At 42.6% G+C, this 21,886-nt stretch overlaps 1 protein-coding gene across 19 annotated transcripts in view; it reads left to right on the top strand.

Annotated features, from left to right (window-relative positions):
- FHIT (fragile histidine triad diadenosine triphosphatase) overlaps positions 1-21,886 on the top strand; it is a 1,095,777-nt gene that overhangs the window by 37,748 nt on the left and 1,036,143 nt on the right. For 13 of the 19 annotated variants that reach the window (XM_073350942.1, XM_073350957.1, XM_073350964.1 and 10 more), the window contains exon 2: positions 13,425-13,473. The exons of 5 other annotated variants lie outside the window; for them this stretch is intronic. The gene's annotated coding sequence lies outside the window, so the exon portion shown is untranslated. Of the gene's footprint in view, positions 1-12,978; positions 13,037-13,424; positions 13,474-21,886 lie in introns of those variants that run through there. One more of the 19 variants, XM_073350948.1, reaches the window with a different exon arrangement.

The raw sequence follows: 21,886 nt of genomic DNA, 5'->3' as shown, positions 1-21,886 counted from the left end.
GCTCGGCAGCAGTTCTGCAGAAAAGGACTTTGGTGTTATAGTGGACAAGAAGCTGGATATGAGTCAACAGTGTGCCCTTGTTGCCAGGAAGGCCAATGGCAATTTGGGCTGTATAAGTAGGGTCATTGCCAGCAGATCGAGGGACGTGATCGTTCCCCTCTATTCGACTTTCATGAGGCCTCATCTGGTGTCCTGTTTTGGGCCCCACACTACAAGAAGGATGTGGAAAAACTGGAAAGCGTCCAGCGGAGGGCAACAAAAATAATTAGGAGACTGGAACATGATTTATGAGGAGCGGCTGAGGGAACTGGGATTGTTTAATCTGTGGAAGAGAAGAATGAGGGGGGATTTGATAGCTGCTTTCAACTACCTGAAAGGGGGTTCCAAAGGGATCTCAACTGTTCTCAGTGGTAGCAGATGACAGAACAAGGAGTAATGGTCTCAAGTTTCAGTCGGGGAGGTTCAGGTTGGATACTCGGAAAAACTTTTTCACTAGGGGGGTGGTGAAGCACTGGAATGCGTTACCTAGGGAGGTGGTGGAATTTCCTTCCTTTGAGGTTTTTAAGGTCAGGCTTGACAAAGCCCTGGCTGGGATGATTTAGTTGGGGACTGATCCTGCTTTGAGCAGGGGGTTGGACTAGATGACTCCTCAGTTTCCTTCCAACCCTGATATTCTATGATATGATATTTGTGGTGGAAATCTACATTTTTTTTGACAGTCATCTGGAGATTCCTGCAAACCTTTTATGGTACCTTTGTGCTCACAAGTGGATGCTTCTAATATTGTCACAATCACAATAGTATCTAATGGTTTCTGGAGTGCCACTGAATTAAATTTCTGAAGTAGAAAGAATAGTTGACATTCTGTTTTAAAGTGACCGTATGTTTGACCTAGTTCTACTATAGTAGTGTCATCACAGATATATTTCATTGCGTAGCTTCTTGGATGATGACAAGCGGAACAAGTTGCTTTAGCTCACATTGCTCATCTGTCATATGGAACAGCTTGCAGATTCTTATTATGTGAATGAAATTGGGGAAGAGATTTTTTTCTTTCTTCGGCTATCAACATAAATGAACCCCCCCCCCCACTGTCAGTATTAGGGCTAATGCATCTCTAAAAGCTGATAGAAATTTCCCTTCCATTTCTAGGAAGTAAAAAAGAAAAGGAGTACTTGTGGCACCTTAGAGACTAACCAATTTATTTGAGCATAAGCTTTTTCTAGGAAGTGTAATTCTCATCCACTAAACTCAAAGGTTAGTGAAAACATTGGAAGTGCTAGAGAAAAGGCCCTTCATTATACAAAAAGCTCATATGGAAAGAAGGGCTTCATCTTTACAGTAACTAAACTGACAGATGTACTATTAACTTTGTCTTTAGACAACTCAGGTTGAGGTCTCTTATAGTCCAGGAGAGGCCACGGATGCTGGCTTTTTTTTTATGTTCTTCACCGAGAGATGACCAAACTCTTAGCAGTTGGAACGAGTGAACTGTTTGAAGATTTAGAAATGTACTACTCAAGTTGTACGGTAGTGAATTCTACACTCTTGGTCATGCCATCATTTATGCACAGGGCTCTTGAGAGTTCCATGAATAGAATGGCCTTGTGGGTTACCCTTATTTTATATCCTACTGGCTTGACTGCTTCTCTGTCCATGACAATGATTCATTTCACTCTGATTTCTGACTCTTACATTGTGATTTTTTTTAGACATACATTGTGTTGTGTACAATTATTTTATTTAATGATTTTTTTCCCCTTAAAAGTGAAAAAAATATGAATCAGTAGTCATTCAAGTCATGCCTTTAAAATCACTTAGTAGAATAAAATTCCCAAGTATTGTAACTGTCAGTTTGCTTTATCTAATTTATGAAATAGAGGCAAAGGAATCAGCAATAACACTCCATTCAGTGTCATTAGATTAGCCATTATAGAAACCACAGAAAGTATATAATCCTTTACTTTGTGTTCACTTGAATTTGTTTATTAAACTTTGACGGAACTTTCATTTAAGCAAATGCTTTTGTTTACAACAATAAACTGGTTAACTCTTTACTTTTCTGAATTAAATGTGGCAGCTTCAGTAGATGCCTACCTGACTGGTCCTTATATGTGTATATACCCCGGTGACTTACTTTTTTTTCTAAAATTGTGGCAACCGCTTGTTCAAACAGCAGGTGTGGATTAGATTGTTGGATAGCGTTTTCTCTGAAGTTCCTAAAACAACTTTCTGCAAAAGCTCGTATTTTTCCATTTTAAATTTTAGGCTACAAATTGTTAACACATACGTAACTTGTTAAAATATATTTTTGCAGCTCTCAACTGCAGAAATATCAGCAGTAAAAAAACATGAATAATTTAAATCTTTATTTGGAAAAAATTATTCTAGACTTTTCTTGTATAGTATCACTCTGGTGAGGTATAAAACTCAAATTAAGAGATTTTATTATATTGGAAATGAGTTACACCTGGTATTATAGTGATATTATATTTTTTGTATTGCAATAATATAGTCCCACAGAAGGCCCTGGTCCTGTTATTGCGTATGTACATGCTTAGCTTTAAGCACAAATCTCTCTAATGACGTCACCAGAACTATTCAAGTTTGAGGTTAAGCACATGATAAAGTGTTTGAAGGATTTGGGCCTAAATTAATAGCAAAAATTTCATGGACTTTAAGAGGAGCAGATTTGTGCCCTTAAGATTTTTCTTGCAGCATTTCCTATGTACATTGATATAAATAACCTATTTTTATTTGCATGATATTGTACTAGTTATACAAATACCTGAATAATATTTTATTAACTAAATTAATTTAAATCAGTTTAATACTTTTAGTTACAATACTGGGGTATAATATAGAGTCATAGATATGTAGGACTGGAAGGGACCTTGGTAGGTCATTTAGTCTGGTCCTGTGCACTGATGCAGGACTAAGTATTATCTAGACCATCCTTGTTAGGTGTTTGTCCAACCTATTCTTAAAAACCTCCAGAGATTCCAGAACCTTCCTTGGTAATTTATTCCAGTGTTTTATCTACAGTTGAAAAGTTTTTCCTGATGTCTAGCCTAAATTTCCCTTGCTGCAATTAAGCCCATTATTTCTTGTCCTGTCTTCAGTGATTAAGGAGAAAAATGTATTACCCTCCTCTTTATAACAACCTGTTACATACTTAAAGATTGTTATCAGGTCTCACCTCAGTTGCCTCTTCTCCACTTAACAAACCCAGTTTTTTAATTCTTTCCTTATAGGTCATGTTTTCTAGACTTTTAATTATTTTTTTGGCTCTCCTCTGGACTTTCTCCGGTTTGTCCTCATCTTTCCCAAAGTATGGTACCCAGAACTGGACGCAGTGCTTCAGTCGAGGCCTTATCAGTGCTGAGTAGAAATGAAGAATTACTTCTTGTCTCTTGCTTACAACACTCCTGCGAATACATCCCAGAATGATGTTCACTTTTTTTGCAACAGTGTTACACTGTTGACTCATATTTAGTTTGTGATCCACTGTAACCCCCTAGTTCCTTTCCCTAGTACTCTTTCCTAGGCAATCATTTCCCATTTTGAATTTGTGCAATTGATTATTCCTTCCTAAGTTTAGTACTCTGCATTTGTCCTTATTGAATTTCATCTTGTTTACTTGAGGCTATTTCTCCAGTTTATCAAGATAATTTTGAATTCTAATCCTGTCCTCCAAAGCACTTGCAACCCATCCCAACTTGGTATTTTCTGCAGACTTTATAAGTGTACTCTCTGTCATTATCTAAATCATTTGTGAAAATATTAAATAGGACCAGACTAGGATAGTCCCTGAAGAATCCCACTCGATATGCTCTTTGAGCTCGATTGTGAAGCATTGATACCTACCCTCTGAGAATGCTTTTCCAACCAGTTGTCACCCACCTTATAGTAGATTTGTCTAGGCTATATTTCTTTAGTTTGTTTACGAACGTATCAAACGCCTTACTAAAGTCAAGATGTAACATCTACTACTTCCCCCCATCCATAAGTCTTGTTACCCTATCAAAGGAAGATACGAGGTTGGTTTGACATGCTTGTTCTTGACAATTCTGTGTTGACTGTTACATATCACCGCATTTTCTTCTAGGTGCTGTGACAAAGTTCCTGCCTTGGTGGGTCCTGCACTTATTGGTGGATTTGCTCGCCTCAGAGATTCCTGGCAGCTCTCATTTTGCCCATTTTTGCTAGTGGCTCAAATCTGCCGTTCACTCAGCTAACCTCACCACTGGCCAGCATGGGAAAGGGAAGGAGAACAATCCCCACAGTCTCTGCTGATCCACCTAGTGGGTCGGGGGACAGGCCAGGTCAACTCCTCCTGTATCCAATAGGGAGTTGGGAAGATGGGGGGAACCTACTCCGGGTTCCAGTGCAGGGCCCTGTGGATCACAGCTGTCTACAGTGTTTTGTGTAACACCTGTGTGACAGCTACAACTCCCTTGGCTACTTCCCCATGGCCTCCTCCCTACACCTTCTTTACCCTCACCACAGGACCATCCTCCTGATGCCAGATAGCGTTTGTACTCCTCAGTCCTCTCACCCTCAGCTCCTTGCAGGCCGCCCACTGACTGAAGTGAGGTCCTTTTGAAACCAGGTGCCCTGATTAGCCTGCCTGTCTTAACGAATTCTAGCAGCTTCTTAATTGGCTCCAGGTGTCCTAATTAACCTGACTTGGTTTCAGCAAATTCCTGATTGTTCTGGAACCGCCCCTGTTACCTTATGCTGGGAAAGGGGACCTGCTTAATCTGGGGCTAATATATCTGCCTTCTATCACTCTCCTGTAGCCATCTGGCCCAACCCTATCACAATGCATACAAATTGATATTTTGTTTATTAGTTCCATTATCTTTCTAGATACTGAAGTTATACTGACTGGTCTATAATTCCCTGGGTTGTGTTAATTCCCGTTTTTATAGATAGAAACTATATTTGCCCTTTTCCAGGCCTTGGGTATCTCTCCCGTCCTCCACGAGTTCTCAAAGATAATTGCTAATGGCTCAGAGATCTCTTCAGCCAGTTCCTTAAGTATTCTGGGATATATTAAATCAGGCCCTGCTGACTTGAAGATATTTAACATGTCTAAGTAATTCTCAACTTGTTCTTTTCCTATTTTAGCCTTAAATCCTACTCCATTTACACTGATTGATACTAATGCATGGTGTTTGAATTATAGAAAGTTGCAAGCAATTGGCCTACTGTGGAATAGTAAATTTTTCGCTTTTGTAATGAGAGAATAACCTTCCTTGGTTGAACCATAGGACTGGAAGGGACCTCGAGAGATCATATAGTCCAGTCTCCTGCACTCATGCTCGGACTAAGTATTTTCTAGACCATTCCTGACAGGTATTTGTCTAACCTGCTCTTAAAAAACTCTAATGAAGTTTTTCCTAATGTCCAACCTAAACCTCCCTTGCTGGAATTTAAGCCCATTGCTTCTTGTCCCATCCTCAGCGGTTAAGAAGAACAATTCTTCTCCTTCTTCCTTGTAACAACCTTTTATGTACTTGAAAATTTTCATGTCCCCTCTCAGTCTTCTCTTTTCCACACTAAACAAACTCAGTTTTTTCAATCTTCCCTCATAGGTCATGTTTTCTAGACCTTTAATCACTTTTGTTACTCTTCTCTGGACTTTCCCCAATTTGTCCACGTCTTTCCTGAAATGTGGTGCCCAGAACTGGACACAATACTCCAGCTGAGCCCTAATCAGAGCAGAGTAGCGTGGAAGAATGACTTCTCCTGTCTTGCTTACAACATTCCTGCTAATACATCCCACAATGATGTTCATCTTTTTTTGCAATAGTGTTACACTGTTGACTCATATTTAGCTTGTGGTCCACTATGACCCCCCAGATCCCTTTCCGCAGTACTACTTCCTAGGCAGTCATTTCCCATTTTGTATGTGTGCAACTGATTGTTCCTTCGTAAATGGAGTAGTTATATTTGTCCTTTTTGAATTTCGTCAGCATAGTTTGTTTGAAAATCAGCTGTGCATGTGCATTAGCTACTTGACATAATGTTTTGTAAATACACAGAAATTAATTTACGTCTAGTAGAATGAACTATTTGCAGATACATTTTTAAAAGGACACTGCCATCCTTAAAGAAATTGCAGTTCTATCTGCAAATGTTTACCTAGTAGTGTAAAAACAAATAACTCTTAAGATTACTGTAACTGAAAGGTTTCAGAGTAACAGCCGTGTTAGTCTGTATTCGCAAAAAGAAAAGGAGTACTTGTGGCACCTTAGAGACTAACCAATTTATTTGAGCATAAACTTTCGTGAGCTACAGCTCATTTCATCGGATGCTCCGATGAAGTGAGCTGTAGCTCACGAAAGCTTATGCTCAAATAAATTGGTTAGTCTCTAAGGTGCCACAAGTACTCTTTTTCTTTTTGTAACTGAAAGATTACAGAAAACGTTTTCAGTTTTACTTAGTATATTTGACAGCATTCTTTGTATTGTTAGTTGGAATTAAAAACATGAAACTGAAATTGCAAATCACAAAATTTGGCAGTGGAACTCAGAGGCAAATATAATTGTTGAAACTACTTTCAACCTGTTTTAAAATATAAAATTGCATAGATTGCAAGTTGACTGTTCCTTTCAAAAGCATCATTTTGGATTTTAGTCCAAAATTGATCTAGTTGCACAGCAATCTCATCTATCTTATCTTGCTTTCTTTAATTCAGTGATGTTTATTTTTGAAGTAAATACTTGATCCATCTGAAACACACAGAACACAAAAAGGCAGTGTAGATTACTATTAGATTAAGAATAACTAATTTGTCGAGCGAGTTCAGTTTTGGAATTGAAAAGGCAGAGTTCCAAAATGTCCTCTGTAATGTGCATGATGTTTTCATAATCATTAGAAGAGTATGTCTGTATGAAGTAAATGACTTGTATGGAAAATACTAGCCCAATTGCAGAGGCAGTTGTGACATTACCCAGGGTACAATCTGGACTGTTGAAAAGCTATGTCCCCTCAATTCTCCAGTTCCCTCAGCCTCTCCTTGTAAATCATGTGCCCCAATATGCCGTTAGCCTTCTTGGCAACAAGGGCACACTGTTGACTCATATCCAGCTTCTTGTCCACTGTAATCCCCAGGTTCTTAGCTGCAGAACTGCTGCTTAGCCAGTCGGTCCCCAGCCTGTAGCAGTGAATGGGATTCTTCTGTCCTAAGTGCAGGACTCAGCACTTGTCCTTGCTGAACCTCATCAGATTTCTTTTATCCCAATCCTCCAATTTATATAGGTCACGCTGGACCCTATCCCTACCCTCCAGCGTATCTACCTTTCCTCCCAGCTTAGTGTCATCTGCAAACTTGCTGAGGGTGCAGTCCATCCCATCATCCTGATTATTAGATGGATGACCCTTCTTTCTTTTGCCCTGATTCAGCTCCCCATACAATATCTGTTCTGGGAGACGGTGGTCTTCCATTCTTTTGACGTGCCAGGTCCATCTAAGTTGTGCTCTCAATACATTTCCTCAATGCTGGTTGTGTTTGCTCTCTCAAGAACCTTAATATTGGTCACTCTGTCCTGCCAGCAAATTCTCATTATTGAGCATAGGGAACACATATGAAATTGCTCATGCTGTTTAATGTGATGTTTATAAAGAGTCTCAGATCCTTGCAGGAGAGATGTTAGAACCACTACACTGTAGATCTTCAATTTGGTGGAGAGATGGATGTTGTGTTGGTTAAGAACTTTCGTTCGAAGTCGGCCAAGGGCCTGGCTGGCTTTACTAATTCTGAAGGAGAATTCCTTATTAAGAGAACTGTCACTTGAGATGGTACTGCCCAAATACTTGAACTGATCCACATTTTTCAACTGTGTTGCTTGGATGAAGATGACTGGCACTGGAGCATTGGAATGAGGTGCTGGTTGGAACAAGACTTCTGTCTTCCCAAGACTGGTGGTGAGGCCAAAGAGCTGGGGTGCTTCAGAAAATCTATCAGCGATCACCTGAAGATCGTCTTGTCTATGACCCATCAAGGTGCAGTCACCTGCAAAAACTGCCTTGATGAGAATCCTCTCCAGTATGTTGGTCTTAGCTTGAGTCTTCGAAGATCAAAGAGGGAGCCATTGAGTCGGTAGCAGATGTATATCCCCTGATTCAAGTCCCTTGTTGCATGGCTGAGAACACAAGCAAAGAACAAGTTGAACAGTACTGGAACAAGTACTCAGCCTTGCTTCACTCTATTCGAGATTTCAAATGTATCAGAAATGTCACCACTGGCGAGTACTTGCACTATCATGTAGTCATGGAACAGACGGATGATTTGTATGAACCTTCTTGGGCAGCCCACTTAATGTAGAATAGCCCATAGACCCTCTCTGTTGACCGTACCGAAAGCTTTGGTCAAATTGATGAAAACTGCATACAGGTCCATGTTCTGCTCTAAACATTTTTCTTGGACCTGCCTTACAACAAATATCATGTCCATAGTGCTACGACCTGGTCTGACACCACACTGCGCTTCTGGCAGATTCTCCTCAGATATGTTTGCAATGAGTCTGTTCAGTAGAATGCAAGCTGGTATTTTGCCTGCTGTATAGAGCAATGCCTCTAGTTTCTGCAGTCAGGTTTGCTGCTTTGTTTTGAACAAAAATAAGTGATACAATAATAACATCTTTGAAGTCTTGTGGCATTTCTTCTTCCTGCCAAATGCTACTCAGGATGTCATGAAACACCTTGATAGCCTTTGGGTCTGTTCCTTTATACAATTCTGCTGGGATACTATCCTTTCCAGATGCTTTTGCCAGAGTTGAGTTGTTTGATGGCTTTTATAACTTCCACAACTGATGGAGGGAGATCGAGATCCTCTGATAGGTTTCTCAGGTAAATGGTCAAGGACATGCTGATTGACTGAGGATGGTCTATTGAGTAGACTACTGAAGTGTTCAACCCCTCTCTGTGTGATTTCCTTCTTCTCCTTGATGAGGGTTGTGCCAGATTTAGATAATCCATAGGCTGCTTTGAGAGAGTCAAAGAACATCTTTGCGTTGTATCTGCATAATGTTGGACTTCTGCAACTTTCCTCTCCCATCACTCATCCTGCATTCTCCTTAGTTCAGACTGCTCTGTAAGTACTTAAACCTATCTTTCTTTGTTGGAAGTAAGTTCATTCTGCCATTCAACAAATGCTTTCTGCTTGTCCCTTAGGAGTTTGGAGATGTCCTCATTGTTCTCATCAAACCAATCCTGGTCTACCCTTTTCTTTGGCCCGAGCACTAATTTAGCTGTGTCAATAATCACATGCTTAAACTGGTTCCATTTTTCTGAAGGGTTGCTAGTGATTGATGGGCATGAAAAAAACGTATCAAGTAATTGCTGAAACTGCACCTGATAGCAAAGCTCAAGAATGCCAACTATGTTGAAGGCTGTTCTGTTAAGTTTGGAATGCTGTGATGGGATCACATGCAGGTTCAACACTACTTTTATCAATCTGTGGTCTGTCCAGCATTCTGCATCATGCAGGCCAGCAGGGAGGTCAGGAAGTTGTTTCAGGAGTGGCATTCTTATGGAAAATCCAACTCCATGGATCCTGTCTTCATCCTCTGCTTTTTCTTTCCAAAAGAAAGTGTAATTGCCTCCTAGTTCACTGATGGAACCTTCTCCAGCCAATCTGCTCTCTCTCAGTGCTGCAATATCAATATTATAGCGGGCAAGTTCTCTTGGGACAAGAGCTGTTCTTCTCTCAGGTCTTTGTGCATCGCCTCCATCCATAAGGCTGCGTACATTCCATGCTTCCAGGGTGAATCTTTTCTTCTTTATTGTTTTTCGACTGCTGTAGGATGATCTGTCAACCGGAGTAGTCTGGCCAGATATTATGGGGCAGGCAATGTTTAGGGCACATTTTCTAGCCTCTTCCTTTAAAAAGGATGAGCAGTGCTATCTTAAAAAGGGCTGCTCAGTTTCCTAGGATGCTGCCGAACTTCTCCACTGCCCTGGGGACGGAGCTGAATGGCCATATCCCAAGGCTGCCTACATGAAGGATTGTGGCTATGACTGCCAGTGGTCATCTCCAACTGTTGCTTCGCCATGCCCCCATCACAGCAGGAATACACTATAAGAGCAGGGGATGAATTTATTCAACATATTTGTGCTTGTAGTTCAATGAACATTTTTTATCTTATTGCTTATTAAAATCAGTAGCAAAATCCCCTTTAACATAGTAGTCAAACTGTGGTGCAAAGACACGTGCAAAGTACTACACTTAAGAAGGAAAAATCAAATGCACAACTACAAAATGGGGAATAACTGGTTAGGCAGTAGTATTGCATAACAGGAACACGCATAACAGGGGTTAAAGTGGATCACAAATTGAATATGAGCCAACCATGTGATGCAGTTGCAAAAAAGGTTAATATCATTCTGGGGTGACAGGAGAGTCATATGTAAGATAAGAGGTAATTATCCTACTCTACTCAGCACTGGTGTGGCCTCAGCTGGAGTATTATGTCTAGTTCTGGGCGCCACACTTTAGGAAAAATGTGGACTAATTGGAGAGAGTCCAGAGAAAAATAACAAAAGTGACAAAAGGTTTAGAAAACCTGACCCATGAGGAAAGGTTTAAAAAATATCAGCATGTTTCTTGAGAAAACAAGACTGAGGAAGGGCCTGATAGCAATCTTTAAATATGTTAAGGGTTGTTATAAAAAGGACAGTGAGCAATTGTTCTCCATGTCCATTGAAGATAGGACAAGAAGTTATCAGCTTATTCTGCAGCAAGGGAGATTTAGGTTAAATATTAGGAAAAACTTTCTAAGTATTAGGGTAGTTAAGTAGTGGAGTAGGGTTCCAAAGGAGGTTGTGAAACCCCTGTCACTGGAGGATTTTAGGAATAGGTTAGACAAACACATGTCAGGGATGGTCTAGGTTAGAGGTGGGCAAACTATGGCCCGCGGACCACATCTGTCCCGCGGGACGGTCCTGCCCAGCCCTTGAGCTCCTGGCCGGGGAGGCTAGTCCATGGCTCCTCCCATGCTGTCCCCCCTGCTCTGTAGTTATGCCGCCGTGCGGGCAGCACAGCTGGGGCTCCGGCCGGGCGGTGGGGCTGCGAGCTCCTGCTGCTCTGAGCTGCATGGTAAGGGGGTAACGGGGGTGGGTAGGTGGGTTGGGTAAGGGGGCAACAGGGTTCCGGGGGTCGGTCAGGGGACGGGGAACAGGGGGAGTTGGATAGGTGTGGGAGTCCTGGGGGGCCTGTCAGGGGGTGTGGGTGTGGATAGGGGTCAGGGCAGTCAGGGGATAGGGAGAAGGGGGGGGTTGGACAGGGGGTAGTGTCCTTGGGGGGCAGTTTGGGGCATGGGGTCCCTGGAGGTGTCGGTCAGGGGACAAGGAGCGGGGGGGTTGGATGGGTTGGAGGTTTTGAGGGGGGCAGTCAGGGGCGGGAAGTGGGAGGGGTGGATAGGCGGTGGGGGCCAGGCTGTTTGTGGAGGCACAGCCTTCCCTACCCAGCCATCCATACAGTTTCGCACCTCAGTGTGGCCCTCAGGCCAAAAAGTTTGCTCATCCCTGGTCTAGATACATGGTCCTGCCTCAGCATGGGATCGAGGACTAGATGAACTCTCAAGGACCCTTACAGGCCTTCATTTCTATGATTCTATATCTGTGGGTTGTGGTTTTCCAGTGACATAACCCACATTTAGATTCACTGGAGAAATTGGAATTTATATACCCAGGATTACTGTATTTTTCTTCTGCATGGTTTTCATAAGCATGTGATGAGAGCATTTAAGAATCTCTCCTTAGATGGAAATTTGCTATTATTTGAGAGAATGTTTCAATAATTTGCCTGTGGCAAAAGTTCACTGAATGCACTATAAGAGCAGGGGATGAATTTATTCAACATATTTGTGCTTGTAGATCAATGAACATTTTTTATCTTATTGATTATTAAAATCAGTAGCAAAATCCCCTTTAACATAGTAGTCAAACTCCAGTGCATTACAGTAGCAAACAGTACAGATCAGTACAGTACAAAATCTCTCTTCTACAGTTAAAAAGTTCTGTTCCTTATTGTATTGATACACAGTGTAAATTGCACACAAATATTTGTCATTGGTGAGCATTCATAGAATTTAAGGCCAGAAGGCATTAGATCATCTAGGCTGACCGTCTGTGTATTACATGCCATTAAATTTCATTCAGTTACCAGTATATTAAGCCTAACAACTTGCGTTTGGCTAATACACATCTGCCAGAGAGGCATCCAGTCTTGATGCATCCGATGAAGTGAGCGGTAGCTCATGAAAGCTTATGCTCAGATAAATTGGTTAGTCTCTAAGGTGCCACAAGTACTCCTTTTCTTTTTGCAAATACAGACTAACACGGCTGTTACTCTGAAACCTAAATACTTATGTCTGATGTTTTCTTCTGGATGCAGGATAGTCTTTTTTTGTCTATATAAGCAAGTAGGATGGGGGGTATTAGGTAAATGCAGGTGTGACTTTAAACAGCACCCTGCTGCTCAAACCTCAGATTTCATGACCCCAAGTGAGTTTTCCCCTGCGGTATCCGGAAGGACCTAAACCTGAGTAGGGATATCAGGTAGCATCTTTGTGCAGATCCCTTTTGAAGACTCTCCAGCCCTAAGGGATCATTCCTTCTAGTTGAGGAGATTAGCCATGGCTTGTTTGTTAGTCAAAAGATGTCATTAGACATATTGAGGGAGTATTGAGTAATAAAAGTTAGGGCATTGCAGCTTTTGGAAACGTTTCTAAATCCTAAAAGGGATATGGGAGTCCAATAGGAAGGTAATACATGGAATAAAATTAACAAATTATTTAAAATTAAGTTTTAATCTTTTCAGTTTTACCTGATGCAACTGTCATCAAAAAGCTGAAAGAACTGTATATTAAATTTCCCATGACCACTTACATTACAATGGTGGAGGTTTACTCACTTCTAATTCTTAGATTTGTGGTGATCTTGCAAAATAGGTTGTAAGAGAACCACATGCCAGTGCTTCAAAAGCAGCTTATCAACTGGTGATGTTCCCCTTTCCCCATGCAAGGTGAGTGGTTCTTATTGTCAGAGCAGGCATTGTACTTCCACTTTTGTGCATCACATGTGGATCATACCAGCTGATCTTTAGGCTATGCTCAGTAGTGCCCCTCCAGCAGGCGCGTGGAGCAACGTCTCTGTGGATTTTGGAGGAAGCCAAAATTGGACAGAACACTTTTGCCTTGGGGTTCCCCTCTCTCTGCAAGCTTTCTACTATATGCCTATGTGCTACCGACAGCCAGAATTTGGCCCATGAAATAGCAGTGAGAACTTTTTATCAGAGGTTTTTCTAGCGATTCTTGCTGTGATATAAGTAAAACATGGTTACTAATGTATGCACCAAACATTCTTTCTTCACTGGCAGGCAGGTCAATGCTTTATTTTTTATCCCTTTGTAGCTTTGAAGTACAGCAAAGAAGTGAAATCCAGTGAGAATAGTCTGTAAAGGTAAGTGTATTTATTACATGGCATTGACAAACATTGCCTTACATCGTTGATTTTTCTTTTATTCAGGGATTTAAGCATTTAAAGATATAGCTGACAGGACAACTTCTTTAACCACTTAGTTGTCCCATCACACAAAAAATGCTGAGCAATTGTTAGAGGGGAATTGTAAGGAAACAACTTGATGTGCTGAGGATGGCCATATCTTAGAGCATGATTGCTGACTTATGCTTTGTTCACAGTGGTTAAGATATTCCAGTGTAGCTCTGTTCACTATGATTAATGGTAGGTGTGATTTAAAAAAACAACAACAACACTGGTATTGTTTCTGGTCAATAGCTGAATAAAGCCAGCTGGCAAAATAAAACATTTAAAACAGAATGCAGAGTGGCATTTTAATCTGGTTTTATTACGTTTATTGTGATAGTTGTGCAATAGTATGCACAACTTTGACTGCTACAAAGTTCTTCTGACTTTGTCATTGGGCTTTAAATGGACAAAAAGCTGAATATGAAGTAATAGAGAACAATAGTTAGCCTTGTTTGCAGTTTTTCAATAGCTTTAGTCTTTTCTTTGAAGAAAATGTTACTGCCATTGGTAGGTGTATTTATAAATGTGCAACTTAATTGCTCTTATTCATACTTAAACTGGAAATAGTTCATACAGAAAAGAAATTGGACGATAAATTGTGGGCTGTGACAGGGATCGCTTTCATCAAGTGGCTTCACTGGACGGGTTAAAATAGCCTATAAACTTGTATTTGGTTTCAACAAGTTATTTTTTAATTTTGAGATTTTCTGCTATCAGTTTTATAAGAGCTAATGTTAAGAACTGTGATAATAAATATTCCTGGGGGAATTCTGTGCCACTGCACACATGCAGAATTTATGTCCCCTGCAGATTTCTTTGCTTCCCCGCAGAAAAAATGACTTTCTGACAGGGAAGCCACAAGAGCGGTCATGCGTCCCACCCCAGCAATGTGTTTTGGGTGCCTGGGGCAGACAGCAGAGAGGTAAATCACTGTGGGGCAGAGGGCAGGACTGGGGAAAACCCGGTTGATTGATCCTACCCTGTGCTGGGCTCAGCTGCTCATCCTGGCTGAGCTGGGGAGGACAGGACTTCCTCTTCCCCTGCCTGGCATCCGGGGCTGAGTCAGACCCACCCCCAGATTTCACCTCAGCTGCAGGAAGCTCTGCAAACTCCCCTCCCCCCTGCTTCCTGCACCCATTGCTCCTCAGCTGCAGGGGGAGGGATCCCTGTACAGGGAGATGCTTTCCCATCCACGCAACCACCATGCATCCAGACCCCCTCATACCCAGCCCCTCATGCAAAGCCTTACCCCCCCCCCCCGCACTCAGAACTCCCCCCATGAGCCCCACTCCCCCTGCCCCAGGACCACCCTGCTGAGCCGCCCTCACTCAGCCACCCCACTGAGTCCCAACCAGCTGCACCTGGATCCCCATCCCATTGAGCCCCACTCCCCCAGCATCTTGATCACTCAATTAACCCCCCCACACCCAGGCCCCCTGTAAACTCTCTTCCCCCCCCGTGACCCTCCTGCTGAGCCCCAACCACCTTCCTCTTGGCTCCCCTGTAGAGTCCAATTACCATTGCACCCAGCCCCCACTCACATAAGCCCTTGTGCATCCAGATTCCCTCCCTCCCACACCTGGATCCTCCACTGAGCCGTTCACACCCAGATTGCCCCACACAGAACCCTCTCAACCCACCCCTGGATCCCCCGACACTAAACTCCACACTTGGATCCAGCCTTGCTGAGCCTGCCTGCTTACACCTGGTGCACATGGCATGTTTCAGGTGCATGCCCGATCCTTTCCCTATGTCAGGGTTAGGTTCAGCCTCACCGCTAAGTCCGTGTTCTGGGGTGGGGAGCTGCACAATGATCTCCCACCTCTGTGCAGCCAGTGGCCTGTGCTCCCCAGTGCCATGCTGGAGCCTCTGTATTTGTTTGAGAAATAAAATTTTGAGAATTTTAAAATATTGGGTACAGAATTTTTAATTTTTTGGTGCAGAATGCCCTCAGGAGTAAATACAGCATCATGCAACATAAAAGGCAGATTTAGAAATTCAAAACGGTCACATTATGCAGTGAGATTTAAATTATTATTGTCTTGCAGTGTCGTCAATTGTAAACCACTGTGATCAACTGTTAAAACATTTGTGAAATAACAGAGTTGTATAATATCGAAGAAATGTATGTTATGGTATAGTATGTGAGTGAAATTTATTTTTTTTCTGAGCGCATTTACATTTTATGACACGGTAAATTGATTTTTAATGTTTATATGCGTAGTTCAGTTGTTTATAGGTAGAATAAAGCCAAAAAAATTTGAACAAATATTTATGTGGTGGATAAAAGTGTTTTTAAAAGGAAAACTTTTTAGGGGAGAAAAAAATCTGTTCTTATTTATATATGTCAGCTACAATTTATGGGCTTATACCTGCTTGCACCTGCTTAATCTTCTATTTGTTAAGCAAATGCTGTATATAGTTATCTTGGCCGCAGCTGCTGTATCACAAGTGATAAGTGATCTATGAACCAAACAGCTGTGCTTTAACCCTTCGTATACTTGTCTTTAGGGTTGTAAGATGAGGACTCGAGATAAGTTAACTTGGCTTCCATCTCTCTCTCCCTTTCCTTCTCAGTTGCTTCTATGCCTCTAGATCTTCCCTGTATCCTCATCCTGCTCCACAGCTGACTCTTTGCCACAGAGCTGGTCTGATCTATGTGCCAGGCAGACCATCCCTTCAGTAACTACTATATTCCTGAGCTTCTGAGGTTTTTCTGCTTCTTGGAGGATGAGCTGGTAGGAAGAAAGGTTTTTGGTAGGAGAAAGAAAGTGCTGGTTAAGCCCAAGCCAGAGCCACCAAGCCTTTCCTCATGCCCCCTTAGAGCCCTTCCTCCTAACAAAGCATCCCCTGGTGACTTCTGCCATAACCGAGGAAACTATCTGTTGTGGCAGAGCTCCAACCATGTCCCTGTGGGTCCCGCGTTTCCAGGCGGTTTATGCTAGCCTCAGAGGCTCACTGCAACCCTCAACGTAGCCCTTCTCTCCCTAGGGCCAGGGTTACAGTCTACTGAGCCCTTTTCATCATAAGCCAGCAAGGAGGTTGGTGAGAGATCTCCCACAGTCTCTGTTGTCCCTATGGGCTTGTTCCAGAACAGTTTAGCTTCCTGTCCTGAGAGGGGCCCGTCTTCCCCTCCCAGGAGGTGTTTCTGCAGTGGTGGTTTGTGGGGAGCCCTGGCCTGCCCTCTACGCCGGGTTCCAGCCCAGGGATCCTAATGGCAGCAGCTGTTGGCAGCCGACCTTTCACTGCCAGAGTTGCTACATTTCCCTGGGCCACTTCCCCACGGTTTCCCGCTTCTCTCTCTTAACGCCTTCTTCACCTTTACCTGAGGGCTCCCTTTCCAGTGGCTTGAGGGTGTCTTCACTACCCAGCCCTTCAGCTGCACTTCCTCGCCTTTGGTTCCTTGGCAGTCCTTGGCTTTACTGGAGTGAGTCCTTTTATAGTATTGGAGGGGTCTTAATTAGAGTCAGGTGTTCACATTAGCTTAATGGCTTCAACTGACTCTTTGCAGGTTAATTGGAGTCATGTGTCCACCCTAGCCTGGAGCAGCCCCTGCTCTGGTCAGTCAGGGAACAGAAAACTGCTTATCTAGTGGCCAGTATATCTGCCTTCTACTACTCTGCTGTACCCAACCGGCCTGGGTCTATCACACTATCTACTGATGATATAAATCATTAGAAACGTAGGGCTGGAGAGGTCATCTAGTCCATGCCCCTGTGTTGAGGCAAGACCAAGTAAACCTAGACCATTTCTGTCAGGTGTTTGTCTAACTGGTTCTTGAAACCCTCCAGTGATGGGGATTCCACAACCTTCCTTGGAAACCTATTCCAGTACTTAACTGCTCTTACACATAGAAAGTTTTTTCTAATATCTAACCTCAATCTCTCTGGCTACAGATTAAGCTGACCACTTCTTGTCCTCCCTTCAGTGCACATGGAAAACAATTGATCACTGTCCTCTTGCCAAAAACATTGAGGGCTATTATAGACTTTTCTCAGGTCCCCCCTTAGTCTTCTTTTCTCAAGACTAAACATGTCCAGTTTTTTAACTATTCTTCATAAATCAGGTTTTCTAAACCTTTTGTCATTTTTGTTGCTCTCTTCCGGACTCTTTCCAGTTTGTCCACATCTTTCCAAAAGCGTGGTGCCCAGAACTTCACACAGTACTCCAACTGAGGCCTCACCAGTGCTGAGCAGAATGGGACTATTACCTCCCATGTCTTACATGCAACACTCCCGTTAATACATCCTTTAATGATATTAGACTTTTTTGCGACTACATCACATTGTTGGCTTCTACTGAAATTGTGATCCACTATACCCCACAGATCCTTTTTTCAGCATTACTACTACTTAGTCACTTATTCCCCATTTTGAAGTGTAGTACCTGTCTTTATTGAATTTCACCTTGTTGATTCCAGACCAATTCTCCAATTTGTTAAGATAATTTTGAATCTTAATCCTGTCCTCCAAAGTGTTTGCAACCCCTCTCAGCTTTGTGTCATCCACAAATGTTATAAGTGTACTTTCCACTCCATTATCCAAATCATTAATTAAAATGTTGAATAGTACAAGACTCAGAGCTGACTTCTGCAGGACTTGACTAGATACTTCCTCCCAGTTTGACAGGAACCATTGATAACTAAGGCTATGATTCTGTCACGGAGATCACGGATTCCATGACTTTCAGGGACTTCTGTGGCTTCTTCTGGGACAGGGTTGGAGTAGCTGTCAGTCTCAGGACTGCTGGAGCAGTGGCTGCTGGAACAACTGACCTATGGCCAGTCCTGGGGCTGTAGGAAAAGCTGACCGGCGGCCAGCCCTGGCACCAAGAACAGCTGACTGGTAGCCAGCCCTGAGGCCACTGCAGCAGCGGTCCCTGGCCCACTGGAGCAGTGGCTGGGGTTGGTTCAGCTGCCTGGGACTAGAACAGCAGCAGTCAGCCCCTGCCATGGGAGCAGTGGTGGGGCTGGAGCAGCTGCAAGTCTCTGTTTGTCCCTCCTCTCCCACTCAGGGTATGTTTAGTAAAAGTCAGGGACAGGTCAAGGGCGTCTGTGAATTTTTGTTTATTGCTCATGACCTGTCCATGACTTTTACTAAAAATACCCATGACAGAATCGTAGCTTTATTGATAACTACTCCTCTGAGTATGGTTTTTCAACCAGTTATGCACCCATCTAATACTAATTTAGTTTAGACTGCATTTCCCTAGTTTGCTTATCAGAATGTCATGTGGGACCACGTCAAAAGCCTCACTAAAATTCAAGATATATCATGTTGATTGCTTCCCCGCTACCCACTAATCCAGTAATCCTATCCAAAAAGAAAATAAAGTTGGTTTGGCATGATTTGTTCTTGACAAATCCATGCTTGGTATTCCTTATATCTCTATTATCCTCTATGTACTGTGACAAAGTTCCTCCTCTACCTTGGCGGGTCATGCACTTATTGGTGGATTTGCTCACCTTGGAACTTCACGGCAGCCCTCAGTTTGGCTGTTTTCGTGAACCCACAGTTCAGGTCAACTCCTCCTGTGTCTGACCAGGAGTTGGGAGGTTTGTGGGGAACCCGGGCCTGCCCTCTACTCTGGGTTCCAGCCCAAGGCCCTGTGGATTGCAGCTGTCTAGAGTGCCTCCTGGAATAGCTGTGCGACAGCTACAACTCCCTGGCCTACTTCCCCATGCCTCCTCCAACACCTTCTTTATCCTCACCAGAGGACCTTCCTCCTGGTGTCTGATAATGCTTGTACTCCTCAGTCCTCCAACAGTATGCGTTCTTACTCTCAGCTCCTAGCGCCTCTTGCTCCCAGCTCCTTACACGCACACCACAAACAGAAGTGCTCCTTTTTAAAACCCAGGTGCCCTGATTAGCCTGCCTTAATTGATTCTAGCAGCTTCTTGATTGGCTGCAGGTGTTCTAATCAGCCTGTCTGTCTTAATTGTCTCCAGAAGGTTCCTGATTGTTCTGGAATCTTCCCTCTTACCTTATCTAGGGAAAAGGGACCTACTTAACCTGGGGCTAATATATCTCCCTTCTATTACTCTCCTATAGCCATCTGGCCCGACCCTGTCACAGTACTTACAAATGGATTGTTTAATAATTCGTTTCAGTACTTTTCCAGGTATAAATAAAATATTTCAGGACTGGCCAATGTCCTAAAGGCTAAGGGAAGCTCCATATTAAGTTATTTTGCTGCCTCAGAACATTGCTGTTCAGATGACAAATGCAGTAGAGCCAGAGTGATACTGGTGAGAGGAATTTTTCAATGTTTCAATGTTTCAAATCTATTGATTCCAATTTCTTTTGATCTTTCCAGTACCTCTTGTTTATCAGGCAAGTTAAAGGGAGTGAAATTTGGTTTGGGATTTTTCAAACTGACATGTAAAGTAAATTGTTTCAAAGCCGTAATGCAGTAGTAATAATATAGCCTTTTCCATCTTAGAATCCCAAAGCACATTACATACTTATTAAATAAGCCTCACAACACTTGTTTGAGATCTGCAGGTACTGTAAGAAATGTTCCTCAAAAGAAATACCTTAATCAGTATATATTGTGTACTTTCTGTAATTTTTGTGTGTTAATTTAAGCCCTTTATGCACTCGGTTTGCCACAAATAAATATTGATTGTTAAATAAATGTTCATGTTACTTTGCATTTTTACAGCACTTTAATTCAACAATATCGAAAGTGCTTTCTCTGAGCACACTGACACAACGTCTATTATGGATAGGGGACTGCTATTTTGTAAGACCATGGTGTAGGTCATGACTGTCTGGGCTGTGGGATCTAGGCAAGATGTGGCTGTAGATTGTCAGGTTTGAAGATCAACGAGTGTCTGGAAGCTCTCCTGGTCTGTCATTATTTCCAGAGGGAAGTCACATGTAAAGATAACACAAAACCCTCCAGTGAACCAAAGTGTCTAAACTGTGTGTCAGGACTGCATCACTGTTGGACAACTTGGGATGATGTCTAATAAGCTGGATTCTGAAGCTGTACTTTGAGCCCCCTCAGAGCAGTCAGATAAATCAAAGATATTGGTGCCAACAGGGCACATACCTTTGATGTCTCAACATACTATCCTGGGTGAGGGTGAGGACTATGCCCTGTGAAGTGCTTAACAAGCCCACAGTACCTTAAAAGGACATGAATTAATTTGTCAGTTCATTTCATCTCTTCTTCATTCCTGCACATGGACTCTCAAACTTTTCGTTCACACCAGTTCTGACCGCTGATCAAGCTCTGAATTCAAGGACAGTAAATTGTTTTCATTATACCATGTTGCTTTGGCTCTCTCAGAATAATGGTACAATTTATCCCTGGACCAGTTTTCCTGGTCACCCTTTAGTTTTCAGGATCTGTTTTACTTTGGGATTTGTATTTTAAGCACTTATTTTATCTTCAGCTATTTGATTTCTCAGTTCCTTTAAATAAATAGTTCCCCCCCCATATTTTGCTACCAAGGTGTGTGTCACCTTATCTACTTTCCAGACTATACTGTAATGTATTTTTTTATAAGTTGTAGACTCATGCTTGGAGCTAAGCAGTGAGACTTAGTATATAAGTAAGTTGTCAGGCCAATTCCTGAGGTGAACAGGAGCAGCAAAGAGGATTTTCAGAAGGAGTTGTGAGATGCCTTCTTTCTAGATACAGTTCTACACTCCATACTGTGACCAGCGACAGATGAGTGGTTGTCACCTGCAGCAGAGGTGCAATGTTTTCTTTCGTGCTGGAAGCCATTTCCTCTGTAGGAAATCCATGCTGGTGGATGTGCTGGAAGAAAAGATTTGTGATCTGAAAGGACAAATACGGACAATACACATCATGAGAGTGGCTGAAGAGATTTTGGACATCATATTTGGGAAGCACGAGATCAGAAAGAAAGGAGTTGGCCACCACAGAACTGGGGGGAGTGAAAACCAGAGAGAAGGTTTGGAAATTTGTAACCATCAGGGGCAAGAGGAACAATTGACTTTCTCCATGGCTGGAGGTAGAAGGGAATGGGCAGGGTGTAACCACCGGATAGCAGAGGACCAGGAGGAATTTCACACAGCTAGAAGTATTCAATCATTATCATGTTCTCAGCATGAAAACTCTAGAAAATATCTCTAAAGATCCAGCTGGTTGAATGGAGTGGAGAGCTATATGGGCCATTCCTGTAGATGGCTACTCAGCTCAACCTGGAAGATAATCAGGCATGTCCTCAAAGAAATTTCTACCCATCCAAGGAAGAGGGATGATCCTTGTAAGATTCTGTACTCAGAAGAATGGAAAGGAAGTTCTGCAGACAGACAATAGGATGGTGTGCTGTCTTCCTGGTTCCAAGGCA

This window comes from Lepidochelys kempii, chromosome 7 (assembly GCF_965140265.1).
Source record: "Lepidochelys kempii isolate rLepKem1 chromosome 7, rLepKem1.hap2, whole genome shotgun sequence".
Classification (NCBI taxonomy): domain Eukaryota; kingdom Metazoa; phylum Chordata; order Testudines; family Cheloniidae; genus Lepidochelys; species Lepidochelys kempii.
Note: the sequence above shows the minus strand (reverse complement) of the source record. Positions and strands in the feature narration are given on the sequence as shown.